This window comes from Mytilus californianus, unplaced genomic scaffold, assembly GCF_021869535.1.
Source record: "Mytilus californianus isolate M0D057914Y unplaced genomic scaffold, xbMytCali1.0.p SCAF_7, whole genome shotgun sequence".
Lineage (NCBI taxonomy): Eukaryota > Metazoa > Mollusca > Bivalvia > Mytilida > Mytilidae > Mytilus > Mytilus californianus.
The window spans coordinates 49,149,157-49,167,783 of NW_026262723.1; the positions used below are offsets into that span (position 1 = coordinate 49,149,157).

Below are 18,627 nucleotides of genomic sequence, written 5' to 3' on the forward strand. Positions count from 1 at the left end.
TCGTCGACATGTCGGACATTAACTCAAAAATGCTTTAACTAATTTGGATAAAACTTTGGTGAATTGTTTATATCTATTGACGTGAGCTCCCTTTTGTTTTTTATAAAATTTAGATTTTTCATTTCCGAGTTATGGGGTTTTTTTCATTAAAAAAAGGGGGATTTTCCAGTTTTTGGACAATAAGTCAAGAATGCTTTCACCAACTTGCAAGAAAGTGTGGTGAATTGGTTATATCTATTGACATGAGCTCCCTTTATAAATTTTAGATTTTACTTTTCCGAGTTACAGGGTTTTATTCATAAAAAAAGGGGGGATTTTCCAGTTTTAGGACAAAAACTCAAAAATGCTTTCAGCAATTCTTATGAAACTTTGGTGAATTGTTTGTATGTATTGATGTAAGGTCCCTTTAGAATTTTATAAATTTTACATTTCTGAGTTATGGGGTTTTATTCATTAAAAAAAGGGGTGATTTTCCAGTTTTCGGACAATAACTCAAAAATGCTGTCACCAATTTTCATGAAACTTTGGTGAATTTTTTATATTTATTGATGTAAGCTCCCTTTTTATTTTCATAAATTTCGAATATGACATTGAGAATTAATTGAACTTTATTTGTTTATAGTCTGACAACAGATTTACTAAGTATTGCACAACAGCAAGAAATCTTTAATTGAATATAAATTCAATTCATATAACCAATTTCAAGTTCTTAGACTACATTTATTCAGAAACCTATAATATGTCAAATATTTAATTACAATCAAAATTCAGACCTGAATCAAGCTTGAATATTGTGTCCATTTTTGCCCCAACTGTTCAGGGTTGGACCTCTACGGGCGTATCTAGCTGCGCTCAGCGAAGCAGTTTATTGACATTGATAGTACATACTGTATATACAAATGTATTAAACACTTTCTCCATAAAATAAAAATCAGTAAAATATAAATACAAAGATAAACAAAATAGAAACAACACTGTCAAAACCCTCTTGTGTTTGAATTGTACCTCAGGATCCACTTGCACCAGGAATGCCCAAAGTAAAAAATCCGGTGGCTGGATGCAATGCAGAATAATGTCTTAAATCTTGTGACCAAAAGAAACATAATAGCACGAAGACAAATAATGGGGCAACTTAAATAAAATTAAAAGATATATACAACTTCAGCACCTAGAATCTATATAAACCATCTTGTATTATTTAAGAAGTTTGAATGTTGTCTATTAAAACTTTTGAGTGACAGGATTTTGTTATTTCTTTGCTTGTATTTTGTAGAGATCAGAAAAGGGAAAGATCATTCAAAATGGTAAGCATCTGAAATAATTATTAAAAAAGTATTTTTGTTTAAATATGTGGTCACATTACTGTTGCTGATCTAATAAGTTAGTCACCCTCCCTTCAGTCATACGTGAATTAAGATTATGTACTTATGGAACAGAAATTTTTTCTAGACTACCCTGCAGAATGACGATTCTGAAAGTGCTTGAAACTTTAATAGAGCAGGGATACAGGCGCGCCTTCTATCTGGTAAAAGGCGTGCAAAATTGACGATCTTTTCCGGTGAAAGACATGATTCGTGAAATAGCCTTTTACGCCACCAAATTTGGTCGTCTATTGGTATGACGTCGTCGTTGTCCGAAGACACATTTGTTTTTGCACTCTAACTTTAGTTTAAGTGAATGGATCTCTATGAAATTTTACCATAAGGTTCAATACCACAAAAGGAAGGTTGGGATTGATTTTGGGGGTTATGGTACCAACAGTTAAGGAATTAGGGGCCAAAGATAAGCATTTTTCTAGTTTCCAGACAATTACTTGTGGAACGGTGTATGGATCTCTCTGAAATTATACCACAAGTTTCCATACCACAAAGGGATGGTTAGGATTTGCTTTGGGGGGGTTATGGCTCAAACCATTTAGGAATTAGGGGGAAAAACAAGGGTGTCCTGGTTAATAGACAAATACTTTAGTACAAAACATAATTTAAAGTAGTGTAAGGGAGGTAATTCAAATACATCATTTTTGATTACCTCCGTTACACTGCTTTTAAATTATGTTTAAAGAAATGCATATTTATACAGGAAGACCAGTAAAAATATATGCAAATGTTGCATCCTTTTTTTTTACAAAAAAATCCATATGTAAGATTCTACACCATATTTTAAATTCTAGATTAAGTTATGGTAAATTTAAATGAGTAATTATGGTTGCAAACTCCATTGGAAATTTGAATTGAGATTATGACCATATCTTGAGGTAAAGAATTTTTTTTGGGGGGAAAAGGGGGGGGGGGGGTAAAAAGAAATTGTGGGGTGTCAATTTTTTCTCATTTCAGATTTCAGAAATAAAAAGAAAAATTCTTCAAATATTATTAATTTTGCAAAAAAAAGTGTGTGTGTGGGGAAGGGGGGGGGGGGGGGGGGGGTAAATAGGCAACAGCATAGTGTATTGCACAAAAGCAAAAAAAAAAGAGGGGAGGGGTAAATTTTAATTTTTTTTTGTGGGGGGAAGGGGGGGGTCAATTCGCAACAGCAAAGTGTATTGCACAAAAGCAAAAAATTGAATATAAATTCAAATCATATAACTAATTCTTAGTTCTTTGACTACAGTTATTCTGTGTCAGAAACCTTTTATGTGTCAAATATTTAATTACAATCCAAATTCAGACCTGTATCAAGCGCGAATATTGCATCCATTTTTGCCCCAACTGTTCAGGGTTGGACCTCTGCGGTCGTATCCAGCTGCGATTGGCGAAGCAATTTATTTCAACTTTTATTATTCCTCAAAAATTAAAGCAGATAGAGAATATCTGACAAGACTGCAATGATCAACAGCTGGGTAAGGTCTATCTCTGTCACATTTTCTGAAAAAATTAGACAACCAGAGTTATTGTCCCCGACAACAAAAACTTCATCAAGACCAAGAATTAGCATCCTTAGAAAAAATTTTGTTTGTGGTTTTTTATGTTCCCGTCGTAGCAGAGGGGGCATTAAGTTTTACCCTTGTCTACGTCCCAAAATTGGTTTTCCATTCTCTAACTTTAGTTTGTCACAACCAAATGTTATGAAACTTATACACAATGCTTATTGCCACAAAACACAGATCAAGTATGAATTTTGGTGGCATCACTTTTACCGTTCTAGAGTTATGCCCCTTTACAAAAGGAAAAATTCAGCTTTCATTTCCATTCACTAACGAGTTTGCCTCAACGAAATGTTATGAATCTAATACACAATGCTTATTACTACAAAACACAGATCAAGTTTGAATTTGGGTGCCATCATTTTTACCTTTCTAGAGTTGTGCCCCTTTACAAATGGAAAAAAATTGCTGAATTTTTCGTTTCTGTTCTCTAACATTAGTTTGCCTCAACCAAATGTTATGAAACTTATACACAATGCTAATTACCACAAAACTCGGATCAAATAGCAATTTCGGTAGCGTCACTTTTATCTTTCTTGAGTTTTGTTCCATGGACACATGAATTCCTCTTTTATTTTTATACAACCGCAAAAATTAAAAAAATTTTGGCCGTATATTGGTATCACGTCGTCATCAGCATCGTCCGAAGACAGATGGTTTCCGGATAATAACTTTAGTATAAGTAAATAGAAATCAATAAAATTTTAACACAAGGTTTATAACCACTAAAGATAGAATGGGATTGATTTTGGTGGTTATGGTCCCAACTGTTTAGGAATTAGGGGCCAAAAAAGGGGCCCAAATAAGCATTTTTGTAGTTTCCAGACAAAAACTTGTGTTAAAGTGTATGAATCTCTCTGAAATTATACAACAAGTTTCCATACTACAAAGGGATGGTTAGGATTGACTTTGGGGGGGGGGGCGGTTATGGCTCAACCCATTTAGGAATTAGGGGCAAAAAAAGGGGAAAAACAAAGGTTTTTCTGGTTAAAGGCCAGACTATTTAAAAGCAGTGTAAGGGAGGTAATCCAAATCAATTTAAAGAACACTGTTTGATTACCTTGTAAATTATGTATTAAGAAATGATGATTGTCTTGAGGTGATTAGCTGTCAATTTATTTTTAGCAATTACTATTAATTAATATTAATTTTAGCCATGACTAAGAATGTCATTTTATATTTTAAAACTTTTATAATGTATTTAAAAGGGTAGTTATGGTTGCAAACTCCATTAGAAATTTGAATTGAGATACTGACCATATTTTGAGGGAAAGATTTTTTTAGGAATAAGGGAAAGGGGGAGGTGAACAAAATTGGAAGGGGGGGGGGACAATTTTTCTCGTTTCAGATTTCAGAAATTAAAAGAAAATTTCTTCAAATATTTTTTTTTGGGGGTTTAATATTCAACAGCATAGTGTATTGCACTAAAGCAAAAAAACAGGCGTATCAAGCGTGAATATTGTGTCCATTTTGGCCCCAACTTTTCAGGGTTGGACATATGAGGTCGTATCCAGCTGCGCTCAGCGAAGCAATTTATTTACATTTTACTGATACACTTACACTTTTACTTTGACAGCAGCAATAGCATGCAAGCCACAGGGTTCCTCAGTACCAGATACAAATTTTTAGTAGTGTTTGTACGATCTGTGCTGGGTCGTTTGCAATTAATTATATATATTCATTTGTTTTTATACGACTGCAAAAAATTTTGCGGTCCTATATTGGTATGACGTTGGGGTCGTCGTCGTCGTCCGAAGACACATTGGTTTTCGCACTCTAACTTTAGTTTAAGTGAATGGATCTCTATGAAATTTTACCTTAAGGTTCAATACCTCAAAAGGAAGGTTGGGATTGATTTTGGGGGTTATGGTACCAACAGTTAAGGAATTAGGGGCCAAAAATAAGCATTTTTGTAACTTCCAGACATTACTTGTGTGTTAGTGTATGGATCTCTCTGACATTGTACCACAAGGTTCCATATCACACAGGGAATGCTGGGATTGATTTTAGGGGTAATTGCCTCAAAATATTAGGAATTAGGGGCCAAAAAAGGGGCAAAAAACAAGCATTTTTCTAGTTTCATGACAATAACTTGTGTGTATGTGTATGGATCTTTCTAAAATTGTACTACAAGGTTCTATATCACAAAGGGAAAGCTGGAATTGAGTTTGCGGGTAATTGCCCGAAACGTTTAGGATTTGGGTGCCAAAAAGGGGCAAAAAAAAATAAGCAGTTTTTGGTATGACGTTGGCATCGTCGTCATCGTCCGAAGACACATTGGTTTTCGCACTCTAACTTTAGTTTAAGTGAATGGATCTCTTTGAAATTTTACCATAAGGTTCAATACCACAAAAGGAAGGTGGGGAAAAAAAGGGGGGGGGAGTAAAAAAAACTGTGGGGGGTCAATTTTTTCTCATTTCAGATTTCAGAAATTAAAAAGAATTATTCTTCAAATATTATTTTTTTTTCCAAATTTCAAATATTGAAAAATTTCAAGAAGTAATCTTTAATTGCACAGTATGGCGCATTAGATTTGTAAAATCTTTGACCACATTTATTTATTTGTTATGCCGAATCTAACCGTGTATTTAGATTTTTAATTTTGGGTCCAGTTTTCAAATTGGTCTACATTAAGGTCCAAAGGGTCCAAAATTAAACTTTGTTTGATTTTACAAAAATTGAATATATGGGGTTCTTTGATATGCTGAATCTAAACATGTATTTAGATTTTTGATTTTTGGCCCAGTTTTCAAGTTGGTCCAAATTGGGGTCCAAAATTAAACTTTGTTTGATTTCAACAAAAATTGAATAAATGGGGTTCTTTGATATGCTGAATCTAACCATGTATTTAGATTTTTTTTTGGTGGGCCCCGCTATCAAGTTGGTTCATATTGAGGTCAAAAGGGTCCAAAATTAAACTTTGTTTGATTTCATCAAAAATTGAATTATTGGGGTTCTTTGATATGCCAAATCTAACCGTGTATTTAGATTTTTAATTTTGGGTCCTGTTTTTTAGATTGGTCTACATTAAGGTCCAAAGGGTCCAAAATTAAACTTAGTTTGATTTTAACAAAAATTGAATTCTTCGGGTTCTTTGATATGCTGAATCTAAACATGTATTTAGATTTTTGATTATGGGCCCAGTTTTCAAGTTGGTCCAAATCGGGGTCCAAAATTAAACTTTGTTTGATTTCAACAAAAATTGAATATATGGGGTTCTTTGATATGCTGAATCTAACCATGTACTTAGATTTTTGATTTTTGGGCCCCGTTATCAACTTTGTCCACATTGAGGTAAAAAGGGTCCAAAATTAAACTTTGTTTGATTTCATCAAAAATTGAATTCTTGGGGTTCTTTGATATGCTGAATCTAACCATGTATTTAGATTTTGGATATTGGACCATAATAGGTGAATGTCCAATTTAAAATTTTTAAGTTCTTAGACCACATTCATTCTGTGTCAGAAACCTATGCTGTGTCAAATATTTAATCACAATCCAAATGCAAAGCTGTATCAAGCTTGAATGTTGTGTCCATACTTGCCCCAACTGTTCAGGGTTCGACCTCTGCGGTCGTATTTAGCTGCGCCCTGCGGAGCATTTTATTAATTTTGGGTCCCGTTTTTTAAATTGGTTTACATTAAGGTCCAAAGGGTCCAAAATTAAACTTAGTTTGATTTTACCAAAAATTGGATTCTTGGGGTTCGTTGATATGCTGAATCTAAACATGTGTTTAGATTTTTGATTATGGGCCCAGTTTTCAAGTTGGTCCAAGTTGGGGTCCAACATTAAACTTTTTTTTATTTCAACAAAAATTGAATAAATGGGGTTCTTTGATATGCTAAATCTAACCATGTATTTAGATTTTTATTTGTGGGCCCCGCTATCAAATTGGTTCGTATTGAGGTCAAAAGGGTCCAAAATTAAACTTTGTTTGATTTCATCAAAAATTGAATTATTGGGGTTCTTTGATATTCCTAATCTAACCATGTATTGAGATTTTTAATTTTGGGTCCCGTTTTTTAAATTGGTCTACATTAAGGTCAAAAGGGTCCAAAATTAAACTTAGTTTGATTTTAACAAAAATTGAATTCTTGGGGTTCTTTGATATGCTGAATCTAAACATGTGTTTAGATTTTTGATTATGGGCCCAGTTTTCAAGTTTGTCCAAGTTGGGGTCCAAAATTAAACTTTGTTTGATTTCAATAAAAATTGAATATATGGGGTTCTTTGATATGCTGAATCTAACCATGTATTTTGATTTTGGACATTGGACCATAATAGGTAAATTAAAAAAAATCAAGTTCTTAGACCACATTCTTTCTGTGTCAGAAACCTATGCTGTGTCAAATATTTAATCACAATCCAAATTCAGAGCTGTATCAAGCTTGAATGTTGTGTCCATACTTGCCCCAACTGTTCAGGGTTCGACCTCTGCGGTTGTATCAAGCTGCGCCCAGCGAAGAATTTTATTCTAGTTTCCAGTCAATAACTTGTGTTCAAGTGTATGTCTCTCTGAAATTGTACTGCAAGGTACCATACCACAAAGGGAAGGCTGGGATTGATGATGGGGGTAATTGCCTCAATATTTTAGGAATTAGGGGCAAAAAACAAGCATTTTTGTAGTTTCAGGACAATAACTTGTGTGTAAGTGTATGGATCTTTATGAAATTGTACTACAAGGTTCCATATCATAAAGGGAAAGCTGGGTTTGAGTTTAGGGGTAATTGCCCTAAACGTTTAGGAATTTGGGGCCAAAAAGGGGCCAAAAATAAGCATTTTTCTAGTTTCCAGACAATAACTTGTGTTCAAGTGTATGGATCTCTCTGAAATTGTACTGCAAGGTACCATACCACATAGGGAAGGCTGGGATTGAGTTTGGGGGTGATGAATCATAAGGGTGTTCAAAAAATTTGTTGGGGGGGGATTTTTTTTTTTTCCTTTTTTCTTTCTTGTAAAATTTTCCTTTAAGTTGGTTATTTCTGATTTATATTTAAAAGCAAATAATAATGATATGGTAGGAGATACACACCAAACAGGATGTGTAAATTATTATATAATAAGTATTGTGCAATAGCAAGAAATTTTCAATTGCACAGTATTGTACAATAGCAAGAAATCTTCAATTGCACAGTATTGCGCAATAGCAAGTAATCTTCAATTGCACAGTATTGCGCAATAGCAAGAAATATCCAATAGCACAATATTGCGCAATAGCAAGAAATTGTCAATTGTACAGTATTGCGCAATAGCCAGAAATATTCAATTGCACAGTATTGTGCAAAAGAAGATACTTCCTATAAATTGCTTATTTCTTGACCAATTTCAATGGGGTTTTATTCTTGAACTCTTGGGGTTCTTTAATATGCTGAATCTAACCGTGTAGTAAGTTTTTGGATTTTGGGCCCCGTTTTTAAATTGGTCCACATTGAGGTCCAAAGGGTCCAAAATTAAACTTTGTTTGATTTCATCAAAAATTGAATTATTGGGGTTCTTTGATATGCCGAATCTAACCGTGTATTTAGATTCTTAATTTTTGGTTCCGTTTTCAAATTGGTCTACATTAAGGTCCAAAGGGTCCAAAATTAAACTTAGTTTGATTTTAACAAAAATTGAATTCTTAGGGTTCTTTGATATGCCGAATCTAAACATGTATTTAGATTTTTGATTATGGGCCCAGTTTTCAAATTGGTCCAAATCAGGGTCCAAAATTAAACTTTGTTTGATTTCAACTAAAATTGAATATATGGGGTTCTTTGATATGCTGAATCTAAACATGTATTTTGATTTTGGACATTGGACCATAATAGGTATATTAAAAAAATTCAAGTTCTTAGACCACATTCTTTCTGTGTCAGAAACCTATGCTGTGTCAAATATTTAATCACAATCCAAATTCAGAGCTGTATCAAGCTTGAATGTTGTGTCCATACTTGCCCCAACTGTTCAGGGTTCGACCTCTGCGGTCGTATCAAGCTGCGCCCAGCGAAGCATTTTATTCTAGTTTCCAGACAATAACTTGTGTTCAAGTGTATGTCTCTCTGAAATTGTACTGCAAGGTACCATACCACAAAGGGAAGGCTGGGATTGATGATGGGGGTAATTGCCTCAATATTTTAGGAATTAGGGGCAAAAAACAAGCATTTTTGTAGTTTCAGGACAATAACTTGTGTGTAAGTGTATGGATCTTTATGAAATTGTACTATAAGGTTCCATATCACAAAGGGAAAGCTGGGTTTGAGTTTGGGGGTAATTGCCCTAAACGTTTAGGAATTTGGGGCCAAAAAGGGGCCAAAAATAAGCATTTTTCTAGTTTCCAGACAATAACTTGTGTTCAAGTGTATGGATCTCTCTGAAATTGTACTGCAAGGTACCATACCACAAAGGGAAGGCTGGGATTGAGTTTGGGGGTGATGAATCATAAGGGTGTTCAAAAAATTTGTTGGGGGGGATTTTTTTTTTTTTCCTTTTTTCTTTCTTGTAAAATTTTCCATTTTAAGTTGGTTATTTCTGATTTATATTTAAAAGCAAATAATAATGATATGGTAGGAGATACACACCAAACAGGATGTGTAAATTATTATATAATAAGTATTGTGCAATAGCAAGAAATTTTCAATTGCACAGTATTGTACAATAGCAAGAAATCTTCAATTGCACAGTATTGCGCAATAGCAAGTAATCTTCAATTGCACAGTATTGCGCAATAGCAAGAAATATCCAATAGCACAATATTGCGCAATAGCAAGAAATTGTCAATTGTACAGTATTGCACAATAGCCAGAAATATTCAATTGCACAGTATTGTGCAAAAGAAGATACTTCCTATAAATTGCTTATTTCTTGACCAATTTCAATGGGGTTTTATTCTTGAATTCTTGGGGTTCTTTAATATGCTGAATCTAACCGTGTAGTAAGTTTTTGGATTTTGGGCCCCGTTTTTAAATTGGTCCACATTGAGGTCCAAAAGGTCCAAAATTAAACTTTGTTTGATTTCATCAAAAATTGAATTATTGGGGTTCTTTGATATGCCGAATCTAACCGTGTATTTAGATTCTTAATTTTTGGTTCCGTTTTCAAATTGGTCTACATTAAGGTCCAAAGGGTCCAAAATTAAACTTAGTTTGATTTTAACAAAAATTGAATTCTTAGGGTTCTTTGATATGCCGAATCTAAACATGTATTTAGATTTTTGATTATGGGCCCAGTTTTCAAATTGGTCCAAATCGGGGTCCAAAATTAAACTTTGTTTGATTTCAACTAAAATTGAATATATGGGGTTCTTTGATATGCTGAATCTAAACATGTATTTAGATTTTTGATTTTTGGGCCCCGTTATCAACTTTGTCCACATTGAGGTCAAAAGGGTCCAAAATTAAACTTTGTTTGATTTCATCAAAAATTGAATTCTTGGGGTTCTTTGATATGCTGAATCTAACCATGTATTTAGATTTTGGATATTGGACCATAATAGGTGAATGTCCAATTGAAAATTTTTAAGTTCTTAGACCAAATTTATTCTGTGACAGAAACCTATGCTGTGTCAAATATTTAATCACAATCCAAATTCAGAGCTGTATCAAGCTTGAATGTTGTGTCCATACTTGCCCCAACTGTTCAGGGTTTGACCTCTGCAGTCGTATCAAGCTGCGCCCTGCGGAGCATTTTATTGTTTTTGTTGCAAGCTTTTAAAATTTCCAAATTGAATAGTCACAGTTAATATACATCAACATACATTGTATTTCATGTGCTTGCTCAATCAAATGAAGACTTTTATCAAAACAAGAAAATTACTAAAAATACATATGATATATATTATTATACGACCGCCAAAAAATTTTGTGGTCGTATATTGGTATGACGTTGGGGTTGTCGTCGTCCTAAGACACATTGGTTTTCGCACTCTAATTTTAGTTTGAGTGAATGGATCTCTATGAAATTTTACCATAAGGTTCAATACCACAAAAGGAAGGTTGGGATTGATTTTGGGGGTTATGGTACCAACAGTTAAGGAATTAGTGGCCAAAAATAAGCATTTTTATACGACTTTTTGCGGTCGTATATTGGTATGACGTTGGCGTCGTCGTTCAAAGACAGATTGGTTTTCGCACTCTAACTTTAGTTTAAGTGAATGGATCTCTTTGAAATTTTACCATAAGGTTCAATACCACAAAAGGAAGGTGGGGATTGATTTTGGGGGTTATGGTACCAACAGTTAAGGAATTAGGGGCCAAAAAGGGGCCAAAAATAAGCATTTTTGTAACTTCCAGCCATAACTTGTGTGTTAGTGTATGGATCTCTCTGACATTGTACCACAAGGTTCCATATCACAAAGGGAATGCTGGGATAGATTTTGGGGGTAATTGCCTTCAATTTTTATACGACCGCAAAAATTGAAAATTTTTTGGTCGTATATTGGTATGACGTTGGCGTCGTCGTCGTCGTCCGGCGTCGTCCGAAGACACATTGGTTTTCGCACTCTAACTTTAGTTTAAGTGAATGGATCTCCATGAAATTTTACCATAAGGTTCAATACCACGAAAGGAAGGTGGGGATTGATTTTGGGGGTTATGGTACCAACAGTTAAGGAATTAGGGGCCAAAAATAAGCATTTTTGTAACTTCCAGACAATAACTTGTGTGTAAGTGTATGGATCTCTCTGACATTGTAACACAAGGTTCCATATCACAAAGGGAAGGCTGTAATTGATTTTGGGGGTAATTGCCTCAAAATTTTAGGAATTAGGGGCCAAAAAAGGGGCAAAAAACAAGCATTTTTCTAGTTTTATGACAATAACTTGTGTGTAAGTGTTTGGATATTTCTGAAATTGTACTACAAGGTTTCATATCACAAAGGGAAAGCTGGAATTGAGTTTGGGGGTAATTGCCCGAAACGTTTAGGAATTGGGGGCCAAAAAGGGGCCAAAAATAAGCATTTTTCTAGTTTCCAGACAATAACTTGTATTCAAGTGTATGGATCTCTCTGAAATTGTACTGCAAGGTACCATACCACAAAGGGAAGGCTGGGATTGAGTTTGGGGGTGATGAATCATAAGGGGGTTCAAAAAAAGGGGGGGGGGTTTCTTTTTTTTTCTTTTTTTCCTTTTTTTTTTCTTTTAAAATTTTCCATTTTAAGTTGGTTATTTCTGATTAATATTATAAAAGCAAATAATAATGATATGGTAGGAGATACACACCAAACAGGATGTGTAAATTATTATATAATAAGTATTGTGCAATAGCAAGAAATTTTCAATTGCACAGTATTGCACAATTGCAAGAAATCTTCAATTGCACAGTATTGCGCAATAGCAAGAAATCTTCAATTGCACAGTATTGCGCAATAGCAAGAAATATCCAATAGCACAATATTACGCAATAGCAAGAAATTGTCAATTGTACAGTATTGCACAATAGCAAGAAATATTCAATTGCACAGTATTGTGCAAAAGAAGATTCTTCGTATAAATTGCTTATTTCTTGATCAATTTCAATGGGGTTTTATTCTTGAATTCTTGGGGTTCTTTAATATGCTGAATCTAATCGTGTATTTAGTTTTTGGATTTTGGGCCCCGTTTTTAAATTGGTCCACATTGAGGTCCAAAGGGTCCAAAATTTAACTTTGTTTGATTTCATCAAAAATTGAATTATTGGGGTTCTTTGATATGCCGAATCTAACCGTGTATTTAGATTCTTAATTTTTGGTTCCGTTTTCAAATTGGTCTACATTAAGGTCAAAAGGGTCCAAAATTAAACTTAGTTTGATTTTAACAAAAATTGAATTTTTAGGGTACTTTGATATGCTGAATCTAAACATGTATTTAGATTTTTGATTATGGGCCCAGTTTTCAAGTTGGTCCAAATCGGGGTCCAAAATTAAACTTTGTTTGATTTCAACAAAAATTGAATATATGGGGTTCTTTGATATACTGAATCTAACCATGTATTTTGATTTTGGACATTGGACCATAATAGGTAAATTAAAAAAATTGAAGTTCTTAGACCACATTCTTTCTGTGTCAGAAACCTATGCTGTGTCAAATATTTAATCACAATCCAAATTCAGAGCTGTATCAAGCTTGAATGTTGTGTCCATACTTGCCCCAACTGTTCAGGGTTCGACCTCTGGGGTCGTATCAAGCTGCGCCCAGCGAAGCATTTTATTAGGAATTAAGGGCAAAAAACAAGCATTTTTCTAGTTTCATGACAATAACTTGTGTGTTAGTGTATGGATCTCTCTGACATTGTACCACAAGGTTCCATATCACAAAAGGAAAGCAACAATTGAGTTTGGGGGTAATTGCCCGAAACGTTTAGGAATAAGGGGCCAAAAATAAGCATTTTTCTAGTTTCCAGACAATATCTTGTGTTCAAGTTCATGGATCTCTCTGAAATTGTACTGCAAGGTACCATACCACAAAGGAAAGTCTGGGATTGATTTTGGGGGTAATTGTCTCAAAATTTTAGGAATTAGGGGCCATAAAGGGGCAAACAAACAAGCATTTTTCTAGTTTCATGACAATAACTTGTGTGTAAGTGTATGGATCTTTATGAAATTGTACTGCAAGGTTCCATATCACAAAGGGAAAGCTGGGTTTGAGTTTGGGGGTAATTGCCCTAAACGTTTAGGAATTTCCAACCATCATGGCCAACTTGGTTAAAAATAGAACTTAGGGGGAAAATGCAGTTTTTATACGACCGCAAAAATTAAAAATTTTTTGGTCGTATATTAGTATGACGTTGGCATCGTCGTCGTCGTCGTCGTCCGAAGACACATTGGTTTTCGCACTCTAACTTTAGTTTAAGTGAATGGATCTCCATGAAATTTTACCATAAGGTTCAATACCACGAAAGGAAGGTTGGGATTGATTTTGGGGGTTATGGTACCAACAGTTAAGGAATTAGGGGCCAAAAAGGGGCCAAAAATAAGCATTTTATAACTTTCAGACAATAACTTGTGTGTAAGTGTATGGATCTCTCTGACATTGTACCACAAGGTTCCATATCACAAAGGGAAGGCTGTAATTGATTTTGGGGGTAATTGCCTCAAAATTTTAGGAATAAGGGGCCAAAAAAGGGGCAAAAAACAAGCATTTTTCTAGTTTCATGACAATAACTTGTGTGTAAGTGTTTGGATATTTCTGAAATTGTACCACAAGGTTTCATATCACAAAGGGAAAGCTGGAATTGAGTTCGGGGGTAATTGCCTGAAACGTTTAGGAATTGGGGGCCAAAAAGGGGCCAAAAATAAGCATTTTTCTAGTTTCAAGACAATAACTTGTGTTCAAGTGTATGGATCTCTCTGAAATTGTACTGCAAGGTACCATACCACAAAGGGAAGGCTGGGATTGAGTTTGGGGGTGATGAATCATAAGGGGGTTCAAAAAATTTGGGGGGGGGGATTTTTTTTTTTTCTTTTTTTTTCTTTTTTTTCTTTTTTTTTTCTTTTAAAATTTTCCATTTTAAGTTGGTTATTTCTGATTTATATTTAAAAGCAAATAATAATGATATGGTAGGAGATACACACCAAACAGGATGTGTAAATTTTTATATAATAAGTATTGTGCAATAGGAAGAAATTTTCAATTGCACAGTATTGCACAATAGCAAGAAATCTTCAATTGCACAGTATTGCGCAATAGCAAGAAATCTTCAATTGCACAGTATTGCGCAATAGCAAGAAATATCCAATAGCACAATATTGCGCAATAGCAAGAAATTGTCAATTGTACAGTATTGGGCAATAGCAAGAAATATTCAATTGCACAGTATTGTGCAAAAGAAGATATATACTTCTTATAAATTGCTTATTTCTTGATCAATTTCAATGGGGTTTTATTCTTGAATTCTTGGGGTTCTTTAATATGCTGAATATAACCGTGTATTAAGTTTTTGGATTTTGGGCCCCGTTTTTAAATTGGTCCACATTGAGGTCCAAAGGGTCCAAAATTTAACTTTGTTTGATTTCATCAAAAATTGAATTATTGGGGTTCTTTGATATGCCGAATCTAACCGTGTATTTAGATTCTTAATTTTTGGTTCCGTTTTCAAATTGGAGTACATTAAGGTCCAAAGGGTCCAAAATTAAACTTAGTTTGATTTTAACAAAAATTGAATGTTTAGTGTTCTTTGATATGCTGAATCTAAACATGTATTTAGATTTTTGATTATGGGCCCAGTTTTCAAGTTGGTCCAAATCGGGGTCCAAAATTAAACTTTGTTTGATTTCAACAAAAATTGAATATATGGGGTTCTTTGATATGCTGAATCTAACCATGTATTTAGATTTTTGGGCCCCGTTATCAACTTTGTCCACATTGAGGTCAAAAGGGTCCAAAATTAAACTTTGTTTGATTTCATCAAAAATTGAATTCTTGGGGTTCTTTGATATGCCGAATCTAACCGTGTATTTAGATTCTTAATTTTTGGTTCCGTTTTCAAATTGGAGTACATTAAGGTCCAAAGGGTCCAAAATTAAACTTAGTTTGATTTTAACAAAAATTGAATGTTTAGTGTTCTTTGATATGCTGAATCTAAACATGTATTTAGATTTTTGATTATGGGCCCAGTTTTCAAGTTGGTCCAAATTGGGGTCCAAAATTAAACTTTGTTTGTTTTCAACAAAAATTGAATATATGGGGTTCTTTGATATGCTGAATCTAACCATGTATTTAGATTTTTGGGCCCCGTTATCAACTTTGTCCACATTGAGGTCAAAAGGGTCCAAAATTAAACTTTGTTTGATTTCATCAAAAATTGAATTCTTGGGGTTCTTTGATATGCTGAATCTAACCATGTATTTAGATTTTGGATATTGGACCATAATATGTGAATGTGCAATTTAAAATTTTTAAGTTCTTAGACCACATTCATTCTGTGTCAGAAACCTATGCTGTGTCAAATATTTAATCACAATCCAAATTCAGAGCTGTATCAAGCATGAATGTTGTGTCCATACTTGCCCCAACTGTTCAGGGTTCGACCTCTGCGGTCGTATCAAGCTGCGCCCTGCGGAGCATTTTATTGGTTTATATTTCTGAAACTAAAGCATTTAGAGCAAATCTGACAGGTGGCAAAAATGTTCATCAGATTTAGATTTCAGACGAATCCGACAACCTGTTGTTGGGTCGCTGCCCCTTAGTTAGTAATTTTACAAAAATTTTGCAGTTTTTATACGACCGCAAAAAAATTTTTGTGGTCGTATATTGGTATGACGTTGGCGTCGTCGGCGTCATCGTCGTCGTCCGAAGACACATTAGTTTTCGCACTCTTAACTTAAGTTTAAGTTAATGGATCTCAATGAAATTTAACCATAAGGTTCAATACCACAAAAGGAAGGTTGGGATTGATTTTGGGGGTTATGGTACCAACAGTTAAGGAATTAAGGGCCAAAAAGGGGCCAAAAATAAGCATTTTTGTAACTTCCAGACATAACTTGTGTGTAAGTCTATGGATCTCTCTGACATTGTACCAAAAGTTTCCATATCACAAAGGGAATGCTGGGATTAATTTTGGGGGTAATTGCCTCAGAATTGTAGGAATTGGGGGCCAAAAACAAGCATTTTTCTAGTTTCATGACAATAACTTGTGTGTAAGTCTATGGATCTCTCTGAAATTGTATCACAAGGTTCCATATCATAAAGGGAATGCTGGGATTGATTTTGGGGGTAATTGCCTCAGAATTGTAGGAATTGGGGGCCAACAAGGGGCAAAAAACAAGCATTTTTCTAGTTTCATGACAATAACTTGTGTGTAAGTGTATGGATCTTTATGAAATTGTACTACAAGGTTCCATATCACACAGGGAAAGCTGGAATTGAGTTTCGGGGTAATTGCCCAAAAAGTTTAGGAATTAGGGGCCAAAAAGGGGCCCAAAATAAGCATTTTTCTAGTTTCCAGACAATAACTTGTGTTCAAGTGTATGGTTCTCTCTGAAATTGTACTGCAAGGTACCATACCACAAAGGGAAGGCTGGGATTGATTTTGGGGGTAATTCCCTCAAAATTTTAGTAATTAGGGGCCATAAAAGGGCAAAAAAACAAGCATTTTCTAGTTTCAGGACAATAACTTGTGTGTAAGTGTATGGATCTTTATGAAATTGTACTGCAAGGTTCCATATCACAAAGGGAAAGCTGGGTTTGAGTTTGGGGGTAATTGCCCTAAACGTGAAGGAATTTGGGGCCAAAAACAAGTATTTTTCTAGTTTCCAGACAATAACTTGTGTTCAAGTGTATGGATCTCTCTGAAATTGTGCTGCAAGGCACCATACCACAAAGGGAAGGCTGGGATTGAGTTTGGGGGTGATGAATCATAAGGGGGTTCAAAAAATTTGATGGGGAATTTTTTTTCCTTTTTTTTCTTTAAAATTTACCATTTTAAATTGGTTATTTCTGATTTATATATAAAAGCAAATAATAATGATATGGTTTGAATAGGTAAATTAAAATTTTTTAAGTTCTTAGACCACTTTCATTCTGTGTCAGAAACCTATGCTGTATCAAATATTTAATTACAATCCAAATTCAGTGCTGTATCAAGCTTGAATGTTGTGTCCATACTTGCCCCAACTGTTCAGGGTTCGACCTCTGCGGTCGTATCAAGCTTCGCCCTGCGGAGCATTTTACTTGTTATTATCTTAGATATCATTATAATATCTAATACTATTAATTATGATTTTAACCTTATTTTACATGATTTCCAAAGCATCAGTAAATACAGGTGAGCGACACAGGCTCTTAAGAATCTCTAGTTTCTTTAAAATTTTCCATTTTAAATTGGTTATTTCTGATTTATATATAAAAGCAAATAATAATGATATGGTTTGAATAGGGAAATTAAAAAATTTTAAGTTCTTAGACCACATTCATTCTGTGTCAGAAACCTATGCTGTGTCAAATATTTAATCACAATCCAAATTCAGAGCTGTATCAAGCTTGAATGTTGTGTCCATACTTGCCCCAACTGTTCAGGGTTCGATCTCTGCTGTCGTATCAAGCTGCGCCCTGCGGAGCATTTTATTCTAGTTTCATGACAATAACTTGTGTGTAAGTGTATGGATCTTTATGGAATTGTTCTACAAGGTTCCATATCACAAAGGGAAAGCTGGGTTTGAGTTTGGGGGTAATTGCCTTAAACGTTTAGGAATTTGGGGCCAAAAAGGGGCCAAAAAACAAGCATTTTTCTAGTTTCCAGACAATAACTTGTGTTCAAGTGTATGGATCTCTCTGAAATTGTACTGCAAGGTACCATACCACAAAGGGAAGGCTGCTATTGAGTTTTGGGGTGATGAATCATAAGGGGGTTCAAAAAATTGGGGGAGGGGGATTTTTTTTTCTTTAAAACTTTTCCATTTTAATTTGGGCCACATCTAAAAATATTTTGGTTTGCCCGAACCCTACACAAAAGTAGAGACAGTGGGTAGGTAGGTAGGCATTTTCTTTTCTTTTTTCGGCAAAGAGAAATTGAAGTGTCAGATTGTGTTTAGTCTTCATGCCTATCTGATTAAAAAAAAAAATTTCACATCAAGACAATAAAAGATTTTGAGTAGGCAGATATTTTCTGGGTAGGTAGGGTTAGGGCAAACAAACATATTCTTTTTTATGGCCTTGGTTATTTCTGATTTATATATAAAAGCAAATAATAATGATATGGTTTGAATAGGTAAATTAATTTTTTTTAAGTTCTTAGACCACATTCATTCTGTGTCAG

At 34.5% G+C, this 18,627-nt stretch overlaps 2 long non-coding RNA genes across 4 annotated transcripts in view; one reads left to right on the forward strand and one right to left on the reverse strand.

Moving 5' to 3' along the window:
* The window catches only part of LOC127709746 (uncharacterized), a 67,222-nt gene that overhangs the window by 7,442 nt on the left and 41,153 nt on the right, over positions 1-18,627 (forward strand). For all 3 annotated transcript variants that reach the window (XR_007985721.1, XR_007985720.1, XR_007985722.1), the window contains 3 exons: positions 5,556-5,952; positions 6,963-10,016; positions 12,518-17,029. This is a non-coding gene — a long non-coding RNA (uncharacterized LOC127709746). The remainder of the gene's footprint in view (positions 1-5,555; positions 5,953-6,962; positions 10,017-12,517; positions 17,030-18,627) is intronic.
* Positions 6,217-13,036, reverse strand: LOC127709753 (uncharacterized). Its single transcript, XR_007985734.1, has 2 exons — positions 12,947-13,036; positions 6,217-6,389 (listed from the first exon to the last, which is right to left on the reverse strand). It is a non-coding gene; the product is annotated as an uncharacterized LOC127709753 (long non-coding RNA).